Source organism: Chanodichthys erythropterus, chromosome 13 (assembly GCF_024489055.1).
Source record: "Chanodichthys erythropterus isolate Z2021 chromosome 13, ASM2448905v1, whole genome shotgun sequence".
Lineage (NCBI taxonomy): Eukaryota > Metazoa > Chordata > Actinopteri > Cypriniformes > Xenocyprididae > Chanodichthys > Chanodichthys erythropterus.
Window position 1 is genome coordinate 31,978,574 of NC_090233.1, and position 16,584 is coordinate 31,995,157.

At 41.9% G+C, this 16,584-nt stretch overlaps 1 protein-coding gene across 2 annotated transcripts in view; it reads right to left on the reverse strand.

Annotated features, from left to right (window-relative positions):
• Window positions 1–16,584, reverse strand: part of zmat4a (zinc finger, matrin-type 4a) — a 114,386-nt gene that overhangs the window by 35,326 nt on the left and 62,476 nt on the right. The gene's annotated exons all lie outside the window — the stretch shown is intronic.

A 16,584-nucleotide genomic window follows, 5' to 3' on the forward strand; every position in this document is an offset into this window, starting at 1 on the left:
AGAAGAAATTGTTGAATAAAGTTGTTATTTTTGTTTTGTATTTTCATATTCTCGCCGTAGAACCACTGTAGTCACATGGACTATTTTAATGATGTCTGTGATTTACTATGTTTCTGGGCCTTGAAATTGGTTATTACGTTGCTGTCTATAGGGAGGTCAGAAAGCTCTTGGATTTCATCTAAAATATCTTAATTTTTGTTCCAAAGATGAAAAAAGTCCTACAGGTTTGGAACGACATGAGGGTAAGTAATTAATGACTGAAAATTTACTTTTTTGGTGAACTAACCCTTATTGTTACGTGCTGGTGTGGTAGAGATGAGTCGGTAACAGATATCCACAAAGTAGAGCGTTTATTCACAATAGTAGCGAGGATACACACATCAACACATCAAACTAACATTCAGGACAGACAAGGAGTGCAGGGGGTGAGTGCATTATAAAGGGTGTGCTAATGAGAGAGTCCAGGTGCAAGTGATCCGTGAAGATGGGGAGATGACGAGGAAGTGGGTGCAGGTGTGGAGAACAGGAGGATCTTGGGAAATGGAGTCCAGGGGAACAAGGGATCTGTGACAGTACCTCCCCCTCCCGGTAGGCGCGTCCTCGCGCCGTAAATAGAATAACCGGGAGGGGGGGGCGGGCGCCCTGGAGACCTCATGCAGGTGCCGGGGGATGAGTGGACTGGAGTGGAGGTCTCCAGGGCGGATCCATGAGCCATGGCGGGTCAGGAGCCTTGGCAGGCCACGGCGGGTCAGGAGCCTTGGCAGGCCACGGCGGGTCAGGAGCCTTGGCAGGCCACGGCGGGTCAGGAGCCTTGGCAGGCCACGGCGGGTCAGGAGCCTTGGCAGGCCACGGCGGGTCAGGAGCCTTGGCAGGCCACGGCGGGTCAGGGAGCCTTGGCAGGCCACGGCGGGTCAGGGAGCCTTGGCAGGCCACGGCGGGTCAGGAGCCTTGGCAGGCCACGGCGGGTCAGGAGCCTTGGCAGGCCACGGCGGGTCAGGAGCCTTGGCAGGCCACGGCGGGTCAGGAGCCTTGGCAGGCCACGGCGGGTCAGGAGCCTTGGCAGGCCACGGCGGGTCAGGAGCCTTGGCAGGCCACGGCGGGTCAGGAGCCTTGGCAGGCCACTTCAGAGGCCCACCCACATGTGTGGCGCCCACATGTCCCCCAACCCCCGGGACATGGCCCCCCCCCCAAAAATACTTGGAGAGGTTAAGGATCGTATAGAGGAGTCCAAGGAATAAAGTCAATGTGTGGGTGGAGGAGCATGGAGCTGGTTTGGCGGCGGAGACTGGAGAACTTGGCTCGGCGGCGGAGACTGGAGAACTTGGCTCGGCGGCGGAGACTGGAGAACTTGGCTCGGCGGCGGAGACTGGAGAACTTGGCTCGGCGGCGGAGACGGGAGAACTTGGCTCGGCGGCGGAGACGGGAGAACTTGGCTCGGCGGCGGAGCCGGGAGAACTTGGCTCGGCGGCGGAGACGGGAGAACTTGGCTCGGCGGCGGAGACTGGAGAACTTGGCTCGGCGGCGGAGACTGGAGAACTTGGCTCGGCGGCGGAGACTGGAGAACTTGGCTCGGCGGCGGAGACTGGAGAACTGGGCTCGGCGGCGGAGACTGGAGAACTGGGCTCGGCGGCGGAGACTGGAGAACTTGGCTCGGCGGCGGAGACTGGAGAACTTGGCTCGGCGGCGGAGACTGGAGAACTTGGCTCGGCGGCGGAGACTGGAGAACTTGGCTCGGCGGCGGAGACTGGAGAACTTGGCTCGGGGGCGGAGACCGGGAGAACTTGGCTCGGGGGGGGAGACAGCAGTACTTGGCTCGGCGGCGGAGACTGGAGAACTTGGCTCGGCGGCGGAGACTGGAGAACTTGGCTCGGCGGCGGAGACTGGAGAACTTGGCTCGGCGGCGGAGGCTGGAGCGACAGGCTCGGCGGCGGCGGCTGGAGCGGCAGGCTCGTAGGCGGCGGCTGGAGCTGAGGGCTCGTAGGCGGCGGCTGGAGCTGAGGGCTCGTAGGCGGCGGCTGGAGCTGAGGGCTCGTAGGCGGCGGCTGGAGCTGAGGGCTCGTAGGCGGCGGCTGGAGCTGAGGGCTCGTAGGCGGCGGCTGGAGCTGAGGGCTCGTAGGCGGCGGCTGGAGCTGAGGGCTCGTAGGCGGCGGCTGGAGCTGAGGGCTCGTAGGCGGCGGCTGGAGCTGAGGGCTCGTAGGCGGCGGCTGGAGCTGAGGGCTCGTAGGCGGCGGCTGGAGCTGAGGGCTCGTAGGCGGCGGCTGGAGCTGAGGGCTCGTTAAAAAAGTCAATAAGCCAGTCCAGATCTGGCGGCTCGCACAGGGTTGGAGCGGGCTCTGGAGATACAGGAGCGGGCTCTGGAGATACAGGAGCGGGCTCTGGAGATACAGGAGCGGGCTCTGGAGATACAGGAGCGGGCTCTGGAGAGACTGGAGCGGGCTCTGGAGAGACTGGAGCGGGCTCTGGAGAGACTGGAGCGGGCTCTGGAGAGACTGGAGCGGGCTCTGGAGAGACTGGAGAGACTGGCTCGCAGGAGACTGGAGAGCGCTCGCCCTTCTTCCTCTTCCTCCTTTTGGATGTACCGGGCCCAGAGGAGATTTGTGGGCCCGGCAGGACACAGGGGGAAACATTCCCTGGAGGGGTATGTGGAGGAAGATGGAGCTTGACAAACTGGCCTGGCCACCTCTGTTTCGGGGGAACTGGACGAGATGGACACATATCCTGAACCTCTTGGACCAAGAAATTGGAGCAATTTAAATACAAAACTAAATTTATAGCATCAGTTAAGGAAACATAATCGACAGGTTCTTCAAAACGGATAGTGTCCTCGTCCAGTCCATCCAAAAACAGGGCGATCAACCGAGCATCCGACCAGTTTGTCAAATAAGCCAACTCAACAAACTCCTCCACATACCTCTCCAGCGAACGTCCCACCTGGAAGATGCTGATGAGCTGGTCAGCCGCTGATGTCGGCGTGAGAGGCTGTGGGGGAGCTGGAGCCACAGGAATCAGAAATAACCCCATCTGTTGGCTTGTGGATATCCAGCGGTTTGGGTCTGTCCTTCTGTTACGTGCTGGTGTGGTAGAGATGAGTCGGTAACAGATATCCACAAAGTAGAGCGTTTATTCACAATAGTAGCGAGGATACACACATCAACACATCAAACTAACATTCAGGACAGACAAGGAGTGCAGGGGGTGAGTGCATTATAAAGGGTGTGCTAATGAGAGAGTCCAGGTGCAAGTGATCCGTGAAGATGGGGAGATGACGAGGAAGTGGGTGCAGGTGTGGAGAACAGGAGGATCTTGGGAAATGGAGTCCAGGGGAACAAGGGATCTGTGACACTTATATTATTGAAGACTTTGTATTTGAGTGCAATAACAAAATATGCTGGCGTGGTGTGTTTAGTAAGTCTGCAGAGATCTGGAAACCAAGAACAAGATAGTAAATTCTGTATATTGCTATATAAAGCTTTAGTCAGTGGGCGAAATTCTGTGCTCTGTTTGAAACACCCTTAAATCTTGGGGGAGAGAATCACTGCAGGTTGCAGGAGACAACTTTTTTTTTAATCCACATTTTCATCACACTCTCTATGTGGCCCTGAAACTCTATTTTGTTTTATTTTTATTTTTAAGATATATACACCACCATTCCAAAGTTTGGGGTCATTAAGATTTTTTTTTTTTAATTAATCATTTTATTCAGCAAAATTATCAAAAGTGTCAGTAAATGCTTTTCATTGTTACAAAAGATTTCTATTTCAAATAAATGCTGTTGTTTTGAACTTTCTATTTTTCAAAGAATCCTGAAAAATGTATTGTGGTTTCCACAAAAATATTAAGCAGAAACTTAAATATTAAGTTTTTAACAATTATAATAAGAAGAAATGTTTCTTGAGCAGCAAATCAGCATATTAGCACTCTATGGGACTAATTATGAAATCACAGTTAGAAAAAAAAAAAAAAAGATGTTATATTTTACTTATATTTAAGGTTAAAATCATTTTCCAAAATTAGTTTTCTACATCTGACCTTTGACCTTTTTTAGGGTGCTGTCATTTATAACTATTAGGGTAAATTATTTTTGGCAAATTGTGTGAAACTTCATTCAAATGCATTTAGTGAAAAGGTCTTAGTGTTTCAAAAAACATTAAAAAGCTTTATTAACATTCATTTTCATCTTGTGCTACTATATTACATTTGGAACTCACATGTGAAAGTATACAAAACTTGACACAAATTCAGATGCTACTGTACTTCGTTGCCTGGAAAGTATGGAAACCATGTCTTAAGGCCCCGATATACAGAGAAGTTCTTTTTCGTTCTTCGTTTAGGGCTAAAACGAAGTTAAAATACATGAGCAGCGATATAGGCTACTGTTATCAAACATCTGACGCCGCCCATACTGCTGAAAGCAACGTTTTGATGAATATGTACTGTAAATATGTGCTGTGCGCTTTCCTCTCAGTAACAAAATAAACAACAAAAATGAGAAAACAGCATTTTTTTATAGAAAGCATAAGAAAAGCATCAGATTATAAAAACATGGGTATATTAGCATGAGCTCTGCAAATTAGCACTCCAGTAAAGTCACATCATGTTTATTTATATGACATTTTCAATAGAATGATTTTAAGCAAGCAGCTTTACAGTATCAAACATTAAAACAATGTCAGTGCCTCATTTCATCAGAAGCACTACTTTGTACTATAAAGTAGATATTCACCCGCGGAGATCTTACCTCAACGGACTCAACAGACGAAATGAGTCAGAAGAGTTCAGCACACACCTCCAATTACGTTATCGTCACAGACCAATGGTAGTACGTTGCAGCTGGAGCAAACTTTTCCTGAGAGTTCGCTTTGGCAAGCCATTTCGAACACACCAAAAAACTTTTTTTTGGCCAAATTTTGTTTTTTCAGTTAATTCTTCTGATTTTTTTAAAAAGTATATTAGGGCCTTATTTTCTGATGCACTGCTGTCACTATCATAAATACTTTCTGGAAAAGGTACAGCTCTTCTATAAACTTACTAACATCAATGTAAAACACAGGCAAAAAGGCTATTATACTGCCTGCCAGTGCTGAACAATAGTGTAAGCTACACAGAACATATTTATTTAAAAAAAAAATTTTTTTTTGGTCTTTGAGTTATTGATTTTACAAAATGAGCATTAAAAATGACTTCAGAAAACACATTTGGATGTACATGTTATTATTATTATTTTTTTTTAAATTGAATTAATATGCATTTCCTAAAATGAACTCACAATTGAGCCTTGACATCATGTGACTTAACGTGCTAATGTCTCCTTCACTTGTTTGTTGCCAAAAATGTCAATCACATGGCACATTTTATTTGCTGAAGTGGATGTTATATGATAATACTAAAATGTAATTTTTTGTTGAATATTATTATTGTATTTTAAATGCAATTTCTCTGCATCATTTATAAATGATGATACAGAATGATTTCTGAAGGATAATGGTTGCTGAAAATTCAGCTTTGTCATCCCAGGAATAAATTACATTTTATAACATTTATAAATAGAAAACATCGCAATTTATAGTTTTAAATTGCAATAATATTTTACAATATTACTGATTTTACTGTACTTTTGAACAAATAACCGCAGTCTTGGTGAGCATAAGAGACTTCTTTCAAAATCATTTAAAAAAATCTTACCAACCCCAAACTTTTGAACAGCAGTGTAAATGTTATTTTATTTTACTAGCCATTTTTCCATTCACGTTCTTGGACAAACCTCACAGGATGTCACTTGCAACATCTCTATTGCTCAATGAACTGCACATGCCAGAAAAAAATGATTTTGTCTGCTTTTTTTTTAAAGGCTTAATGTGAAGAATATTCTACACATTTGTTGCAACAGACTTCTGGAGAAAAATGCCTTTAAGCATCCTAGATAAAAGTTGCTAGAATAAGTGAGGATCTGAGTATGTGTTTCTGTTTGTACTGCTTTGTTTTGAATAGCTCTCATCACTTACATCACGGGGGCAGACTATCAATCTTAAAGCATGTAATGTTGCCATTTCTTATAAAATCACATCAACTGGCACTGAACTTTGTTTTATTTACTTGCCAAAGCAAAGTATTACACTCTCTTGGCACTTGAAGAATGTGATTTTAGACCCTGGTTGCAATCCAGATAGCTTGAGGATTTTTGGACCTCTGTCTCCGTATGTACGTGTTCAGAAAGCAAAAAAGAAACTCGCATAAATTATTCCCAGCTATGCAAGTACATTCTACTACTTGGATAACCCAATGAAACAAACAAAAGTGCGTGTTTTATTTTTGTTCAGCACTTACTAGTTGAAACTACTAGAATCAAAAGATATTTCTGATCTTGACAGCAACAACACAATTAGTGAGATTTTATCTGCCCTTCTGTTTTGATGTATACACTGCTACACAACAAACTGTTGTCACTGACTTTAACAGGAAGGTGAAGCTTTGCATTGTTTGACAGTCCTGAGTCTTACCCCCCACCCCCACCACATAAACACAAAACAATCAGTTTTAACACCTCAGTGGCTGTCCAATCTGCCAAAGACAATGTTTTCAAAATCTCTGCTCAGCATCGACATCACATCCTATTATTTGGCAGAGGAGACAATTGTAGAAAATAGGCCATTTGTGTCTGAATTTGTCAGTGTTCATAGGTGTCATTGAGGGGTGACAGTGAACTGACCCAGTATCTTTGACAGAGTTTAAAACAATTCAATGACTTACACAGAACATAAAGGGTATAAAGTAAGTCATTTACTAGTTAAGTTACTAATTATGGTGGAGGGACTCAAATTTTGCTCTTCAGCCCTATTTGCAACTCTATATATGATTTGACATATAAACTACTGTACATTAGTGGTCACTACAAAAGCCAACATGACCACATGAAAATGCGTATAAATAGTACGAGTGTGTAATCTCGTAGAATATATACGCCAGTTTTGGCGTGCTTATGGTACGCAGTTTTTCGCGTGCATATGATTCGCACTTTATGGCGTGTATATGATACGCTCTTGGGTAGGATGGGGGGGGGGGGGTTCGTACATATAATACGAAACATAATACAAAACTCATTTTGCCGTATATATTCTAGGAGATTACACACTTGTACTATTGATACGCATTTTCGTGTGATCGGGCTCGCAAAAGCTGTAGCAGAGGCTAAAGAGACTCTACATGAGCTTCCTACAAAGCTTTGATATATTAGTATATTTGTAGAAACTGACACAACCACAAGAGACATGTTGAACAGTACCTTTGTTGTGCCAGGAAATTTATACCCTGCCAAAACGTCTGCATTACTCCTTCAATCTGTTTTTCACTCTTCTTTTACTTTCTTTCGAGCTGGGTTGATAAAAATATAATGCACACTTTAGTTGGGTCACAAAATTTAATTTAGGCAATTAACAACCACTGCTGCAAAAATGAAATTTGATACTGTAAATTAAAATGATATATTAGATGAAAATTTAACGAAGATAAATGAGCTGCCACCAGACAGGGCGACAGTACATGAGCAAGCAACTTCATTTCAATAAAGCTTTAATCTAGTTTAATCTAGTTTATTTTTAACTGACTGCCAAGATTTTGTTGTTTCTATCAGTTTGTGGCACTATAAAAAGACAATGCATTTGTGTTAAAGCAATTCAATTAATTAGTCCTGTCTGAAGAGTGGTCACACCTCTTCCTATAGGATATTTAGATAAACAAGCATTTTTGTGTGTTATGCTGTTTATGAGGCTAAGCTGTTTATGAAGAACAATGGTTGTCTTGACAAACACAACATTGAAAGTGCAATAGGCAAATACAAATTTAATAAAAGTGACAGAAAAATAATGCACATAATGTGTAATTCATAAAACTCCATTAAGCCCTGGCTGCAGTTATTGGAGTATCTGACAGACTCTTGCAGTATAACACTATGGATATTAGCAAAATCCAGCACTGAAACATTGCAGTATTGATTTACAAGCTCAGGGCTTTACAGAATGACATCCATCAAAAGGAAAAACAGGAAAGTTTCTAGTTTCCAGGAAACAAACACAAGACCATCCCTGTACAAGATAATCCTGCTTTATTTTACCATGTTTTCCATGGTTTTTTTGTTTTGTTGTTGTTGTTGTTTTTATACAGTCAGCAAGCTTTTTGACATTATTTACTGAATTACTTGCACTTGTATTGTTGTGTTCATTGTTCCCTTTGCGTCACGTGGTGACAACTTATGAGTATTTTCTTCCATTGATAGTGTGTTTTAAGTGTCACTGTCACTGTGTTTTGTGTATGGAATGGAATATGTGGAGCTGAATGTCTTAATTCATTGTTATATGCATGTAAAATGCCATATTCTGAACAGATCCTCATTATGCAACATTACTTGCATGTCATTCAAGCATTGGATAGCCATTATTCGTGTGGGACAGTTTACTTGTTTGAAGAAATATTGTGAAATATTACAATTTAAAATTTTAAAATATATTTTATTCATGTGAAGGCAAATCTGAATTTTCAGCAGGATCGAGCACTTCTCTGCTTTGAGGAATAGGTGGAACTCTCTCAGGCGTTGCAGGACCTCTGCAATGTGGTGGCAATGTTCGGCCATGCTCCGGGAGTCAGTGATGCGCGGGTCAATGTATAAACAACCCGCACCCGACCGACGTTTTCAACTAACCCGCCCGCAACTCGGACCGCAAAAAAAAAGAAGAAAATATTGTACCCGACCCGCTTCCTGACCCGCATTTTTTTTAAAGCAGTAAATGCTCATTGTAGCGTCATTGGGCCATAGACGTAAGAACCCCCCATCAGCCTCACTGGCCAATAATATCCGGCCTGTGGAGGAGAGAAATATTTCAGGACCTGACGTGGTGCCCTCAGAGGTGCAGCGGCGAGAGCAGGCAGTTCTTGAGGCGGCCCATCATTTTCCATTTCAGCTGTCAGATGCATATTATTGATGAATGCGATGTTTATGTTTCGACCCTGCTTAAAGAATTAGCCTAATCAGCAGGTCAACTGAGAGAAGGCCCACTTTTGGAAAAGTGTGAAAGCCCTTAGGAGCGCAAACTGTTCTTTTTCTGAATGTTGTAGTGTTATGTAATAAAGGCTTGATTTATTCATTTATTTCGTTTCATTTTCTTATTAAGATGCTGCATGTGTTTATCCAGTCTAATTGAAGTGCGCGTCTCCCCCGACTTTCCCAACAAAAATCCCGCCCCCTCTTAGAAAATACATAAAACTGACATTACTGAGCTATATGCGTTTAAAAGTAACGTAGCCTATTAAAATTGTACAATTTCATTGCTCAGTTCAACGTGTTGGGAAATCGGGCATTTTGTCCCGCGTCAGCATTTATTCAAAAGTTAATAACGCTCAACATTCAAAAGGTAAATAAGGATTTCTCACTTGTATTAGTAGGCTTGGCTATTTCGCCACGTGAATGCCCAATTGAAGCTCTCACAAGCACAAAATGCAGGGATAGAATATGTTAAAAAAGTATTTATTAACGCATTTTAGACGAACAAAAACAGGTAGGCTAAGCCAAAGACTGAGGCTACAATAACCATAAATAAATGTTCACAAATACCCATGAAAGTAAAACTGAAACCTTTATTAAGTAAAACTGAAAATTACAAAGGTTTAATTGGCATATTTATTTCAAACGACCCGACCGACCGCGACCCGAATATCATGAAAAATATTTTTGGATGACTCGTAACCGCGGGTGACCGCGGATGACCGCAGGCACCCGCTCATTTTGGATCATCCCGCGCATCACTGCCGGGAGTATCAGGATGTCGTCGATATATACCTTCACGAACATGTGGAGAAACTCCCGGAGCATCTCATGGATGAAATCCTGGAATACGGAGGGGGCGATGACAAGTCCATACGGCATGACAAGGTACTCGTAGTGTCCAGTTGGGGCCACGAAGGCTGTCTTCCACTCGTCCCCCTCACGTATCCGGATGAGGTTATATGCGCTGCGGAGGTCCAACTTGGTGAAGACAGTGGCACCATGGAGATGTTCTAGCGCTGCTGGGACGAGAGGAAGTGGATAGTGGAATTTCACGGTGATCTTGTTGAGTGCTCTGTAGTCTATGCAAGGCTGTAAGCCTTCGTCCTTTTTTGCCACGAACAAGCTGGAAGCAGCAGGGTCAGTAGATGGGTGGATGTAACTTTGCGCTAGAGCCTCCTTGATGTAATCCTTCATGGCCTTCTCCTCCGGTAGGGACAGGGGATAAATCCTCCCATGGGGCACTGACTCACCCGGAAGCAGATCGATGGCACAGTCCCATGGCTGGTGTGGAGGCACCTTGGAGGCTCATTTGGGGCAGAAAACGTCAGTGAAGGGGGCGTAACATGGAGGGATGTCCACCGAACGTTTCTCTACTGGGTTTTCAATGGATGTGGCACAGACTGACAGATCTTCGGAACGTGGGGAGGATGGAACAGGGAAAGCAGAGAAACAGTTCGGAAAAGCAGCTGTCGCCCCACTTCAGGATCTCGCCGGTTCTCCAGATGACAACAGGGTTATGCTGCTCCAACCATGGGCATCCTAGGACGTCAGCGGTGGATTCCTCCAGAAACAGCAGATGTTGTTGTTCAACGTGAAGGATGCCCACTTGAAGATGTACTGGACCGGCACTGAAACGCACTCGTCTTCGGCTGAGGGGTCTTCCAGTTACTGAGTGGATCTGGTAGATGGATGGCGTAGCTGTCGTCTTGAGCTTGAACTGACGGCAGAGGGCGCCAGAGATGAAAATGCCGCCTGACACAGAGTCGAGGACAACACTAACTAGAATGGAAATACCGGCAGCAGTAAGGTTTACAATAGTGGTGAGTGGTTTCAACGTATTTATAGAAGGAAGGATGGCACTCACCATGGGACGAGGAGGACGAACAGGACATTCAGAGATGAAATGCCCAGGTAAACCACAATATAAACACAGATTCTGGGTCAGCCACCTCTGCCGTTCAGTAAGTGTCAGATGCGGGTTTTCCAGTTGCATAGGCTCGTTGGCTGGTTCTTGGGGGCTGACGGATTCTTGTCGGCGGAGAGATGGTGTAAATAGTGGCTGGCCCTGGTGCTCTTTGAGACACGACTGCATACAAGTGGTGAAGCGAATGGAGAGTTGTATGAAGCGTTCGAGCCCGATGGATGCAGCGAGATGCAACCGCACTCGTGGATCCAATCCCTGTTGATAAGTGGTTAGCAGGGACCGCTCGTTCAATCCACTGGCGGCAGCGAGTGTTCTGAACTGAAGAGCATATTCATTCACAGTCATAGAGCCTTATTTTAAACGGTATAATTGCTCACCAATCGATGAATCCCAGGCAGGTTTCCCAAAAACCTCTTTGAAGTGGGAGACGAAACTGGTGACTGTGTAATCGGATTATTCTGGGACCAAAGAGTTTCAGCCCAGCGAAGCGCCTTGCCATTTAACTGAGAAATAATAAATGCTACCTTAGCGTGGTCATCAGGGTACAGGTGCGGTTGCATCTCCAGGATCACTGAACATTGCAGAATGAATCCGTTGCAATCCTCCGCTGCACCAGAGAAGGGTGCCGGTTTAGCCATGGGACTGGCGTACACGGGTGGTGAAAGAAACGGGTGGGGTTGACGGAGGTGATCGCTGGTGGAGGTGCAGGTGGATTCGTGGTGAGTGCTCAGCGTAAAGCATCCACGAGCTCTTGAAATGGATCCGGGGTGCTCATTCTGGTGTTCAGCGGTTACAGTCCGGTCTTCTGTTACAATACAGAAGGGACACAGACACAGGAATGCAGGTAACAGATGTTTATTGAACAACCAGAAGAGTGAACAGCAGTGCAGGTGAGTGAACGTGGAATTTGCAGGTAACTGAGTGATACTGTCCATTTCCTTTGCAGATGTAGCGGGCTGGAGACTGACTGGAGCAGAAAAAACAGGAGAACTCACACGAGGAACAACGAAGGAGACTTGGGAACATGCTGGAGACAGGTAAGTAGCTTGAAGGAGTCCTTGAGGTGAGCATGAAGGTAAGTCTAGATGCTAACGAGACCGGACGATGACTGTGTGAGTGAGTGTGTCTTTTATGCTGCTGGTGATTGCTGTGCTGATGGGTTGCAGGTGTGCGTGAACAGTATTCGGGTGAAAGAATGCGCTGTCATTGGGTGATGGTGGAGCCTGGTGTGTCTGTGACAGATACTTTTTTTTTTTTTTTCCAGGATTCTCTGATTAATAGAACGTTCAGAGGAACAGCATTTATTGGAAGTCTTTACTGTCACTTTCGATCAATTTAATGCATCCTTGCTGAATAGAAGTATTAATTTCTAAACAACAACAACAACAACAAAAAAACTTACTGACCCCAGACTTTTGAACAGCATATATGCCTAGTTCTGTCATGAAACTTTAGATGGCACAGGCTGAGGGGTCCTTAACACAAGCTGATGATACTTACAGCGTTAAAAACTTCAGAGTATTATATTATATTATATTATATTATATTATATTATATTATATTATATTATATTATATTATATTATATTATATTATATTATATTATATTATATTATATTATATTATATTATATTATATTATATTTTAGGGATGTAACGATGTATCCAGAACTGGTTGAAAATCACTTAAAATGTAACGATTCAAGTCGGTTGAGATGATAAATAAATTTTCGATACATTTGGGGGCGGGGGTTTATATAATGTATAGCTGAGGGGAACTGACTGTGTTCAGAAAAGTTTAGATGGCATTTTCTTTTCATCTTACTTCCGTATAATGCATTTTAAAGTAGTTTTAGCGCTCAGTGCTGCTTTGTTTATAGCGGTAACCATGGAAGCACTGTATTGCCGCTGCTCCATGAGCGCCACCTGCTGTCTGCTCTCATGCAGCCCGTCTGCTGTTATGAAGTTTTACGTATAGCATAATTTCACAAAGATAAAGTCTGAACATTGTGTTTTTGCTTCAATGTTAACAATTATACAATCTGACTTAAATTAAAATCAGCTCATGCTGCACGTATGCAGCATCTTTATTTGGATTGTGATTAAAATGCAGAGGTAGCCTCTAATTTTAAATGGCTACAGATAGTTCAGCATATAACAGAGCAAATAAACATTTTGTTCATGTACTCATATGAAGAGATTTCTTTTAATAGTATTATTTATTTATTTAGGATTTGTTTTAAAATTTCAATTTGTTATAAAGTTTGTTATAACAATTTCACAAAGAAATATGCAGCATTACGTCTGAGAAACAATAAAAAGCACTTTCTCATTTAAATCTCATTTTGTTAAAAAAACCGTGAGATAATCAAATCGTGAAACCAGTATCGTGAATCATTACATCCCATATTATATATATATTATATACACACAAACACACACACACACATACATATTATATATGTATATGTACGTAATAGAGCAAATAAACATTTTGTTCAACCAGTATAGTGAATCGTATCGAATCGTGAGTTGAGTGAATCATTACATCACTAATATTATTATATATATATATATATATATATATATATATATATATATATATATATATATATATATATATATATATATGTATGTATGAAGAGTTTCGTTGCAAAACGAGATAACTCTGTTTTTAACATTTGTCCAAACATGTTTATTATTATGTTATCATGTTATTATTTTGTTTTATACAACAGTTCTGTCTGGTTCTCGAATCTGATTGGCTGATAGCCATGTTCATAACCTTCCTCTCATAAGATTGCGTTATGTTGAATTTTCATGAACTACAATATTTTTGGTTTTATGTCAATGTTTTATGATACATGATGAACAGTATTAGATTTGTTTTTAACTGTCTACATTTGCAATTTAAATAATGTTCACGAAAAACTTAATGAAATTCAAAGAATATAAAGCATTATTCAGCAAAAGAATAAATTCCATAAATAAAAGCACAAGATGTTGGAAAATAAGTATAAGGTATTGTTTATATTTACTGCTAAAGCTTATAATAGCACCAATTTATTCAATACAAACAACATTTCTGAGGAAAAATATCATAATGTGTGCGGTAGAGGGTTACATATGCCCAGTGAATCGCTGTGTGATATTTCCACAGACCTTTATTTCCCAGACTTCACACTATCAACTTCATCCTTATGAAAAGTAGTATACAGTGTTATATATATATATATATATATATCTCACACACTTACATACATATATACATATATACATAGATACATACATACATACATATACACACACACACACACACACACTGTATATACTTTTCATAAGCATGAAGTTGATGGTGTGAAGTCTGGGAAATAAAGGTCTGTGGAAATATCACACAGCGATTCACTGGGCATATTTAAGCATATTAGATGAAACACTGAGCCCCTACAAAAGTGATAAAGGATAAATTAATATATTTCCAGGGAATGTCCCCAATAACACCATCACTCACCATCACTAGTCTCCGAATGCAGACGGCATTGTCTCACCCAATGTAATTACTGCAACCAGACATCCTTCTGTATTGCCTAAATTAATTTTTGTGCCACAGGCCTGTGACACTAAAGTCATTCATTATTGCTATCTCACTTTCACTTAATGTTCTCTTGGTCACTATGGGTGGCCTTAACCTTGTTCATAACTATTACTCCTCTCTCTCTTTTGGCATAAAAACCAGCTTTTTTACATTATTTTAGTGTATCATTAGCATCTTACTGTTCACTCCCCCACTGTGCCTCTTATTCCCAAGCTCAGGGAGGAGCGATGAGCATGTCTGATCCCCAAAAGGTAGATACATCTCCATCCTTCCATTTATTTGCTGCCCTTTGCCTGCTGCAGCATAGAAGCACTTTAAAATCACTTAGAAAGCTCCTGAGTATCCCTGGCTAAGGATAGGCTATATATAACAGAAATGTAATTAGGGACAGAGGAGGGGATAGTGGGTCGAGAACAGTGAAAACCTTTGTGCTAAAGAAAAACGTTCATAATGCAGTGATTGAAATCATTTCAAGTTTCTTACACTCCAAAAAAATTCATTTCATGACCACTGCAGCAGCAAAAAGATTCACCGGCAATGCGTTTTCTGTCTTCTTTATAACAAACAATACTCTGACACCAGCAGGCAGGAGATTTGAAACATTAATGAGATTCTGTGGGAGGAAATAACAGAGAAACTTCAGGTAATTCCAGGTGACAGTTTAGGCAATAAGGGAAGAGTCATCTATCAGGAGATTTACTGCAGGCACAAAGACAGCTGCAGGATTTGGGTGACATAAAGATGGAGAGGAACTTTCTAAGAGATCATTCATCCAAGCATAAGACCTGCACAAGTCATATGCACAAAACTTTGTTCTGTTGATTTCTTGGCTACAATTGTTGCATGTCCTTACGTCTGAGTACACCCACACATCTGCCACTTTTATCACATTCAGTTGTGGGGGGAAAACATACAAAATATCTGATCTATTTAATAAACGAACATGCAACGAGCAGGGGATGTGTGTACAACTATGTGAATGATGCTTTGTCAAACTTTAAATATGTAGATTCCTAGATATTTAGGTTTATTCCTAGATAGGTTTACGCTGCCTTTCACATGTAAATTCGAAAGTTATATAGTAAGTTTCTGACTCGGAAGTTGCACGTGAACAAGTCGTAATTTCTAAATACAAATATGCATATAAGAAACAATTTGATGTATATTGTATATTTTTAACACAGACAAAACGTCATGAAACCACCAACATTCCATTGTATGTACAATATATCTACATTTTCATAAATTTAGATTTAGATGATTCTTTAGAGTCTTATTTACATTCTAACTAAATTCATATTATATTTCACCCAAATACAAAACACGTGCAGCAACCTTGTAAACAGCTTTAGCATGCAGAAAATGGCACAAACCACCGGATGTGCATTTCATACACAATCTTTCCCTAATGCAATGAAGATATACAGCTTGAGAGATTCCATTTCTGGATCAACCAGAACAGGATCAAAGGCTTCTTTTCTTTTTTCTTTTTTTAAATCCTTGCAGTTATCCACTTTCCTCTCAGAAAAAGTCCTTACTGGGGTTTCTGTGCAATTTTCTCGCTGCAGAATCTTGTCCTGTTCCCAGCATTATATAAGCAGGGAATTTTGGACCACATATTTGGAATATTTTTCACATGAAAAATAAAAAATAAATGTAATAAAAAATTGAAAACTTCTTGGAGACACTGGAAGTCTTAACAAAAGGAAATTGTAAATAATATTATATATTATAATTAGGAAGCTTGCGCTGTTCCCACAGTAAACTGTGCTTATGTATATATAGATATATATGTAGATATACAACAAACAAAATAGAATTTTCCCATATTTGCAAGTGGCAAAAACATTCAATAACAGGAAGCAGAGACAAATAAACCAGACTGCACACCACCCTGCTGAGTAACTTGATAAGATGGATGTAATAGCCTCAAATGTCATGTATAAAAACAAATGTACATGTAGGTCAATAGTACATGTGGCCTTCTAGTGGTTTCTCATTTGTCTTAATGAATACAGTAGAGGAGGGGGAGA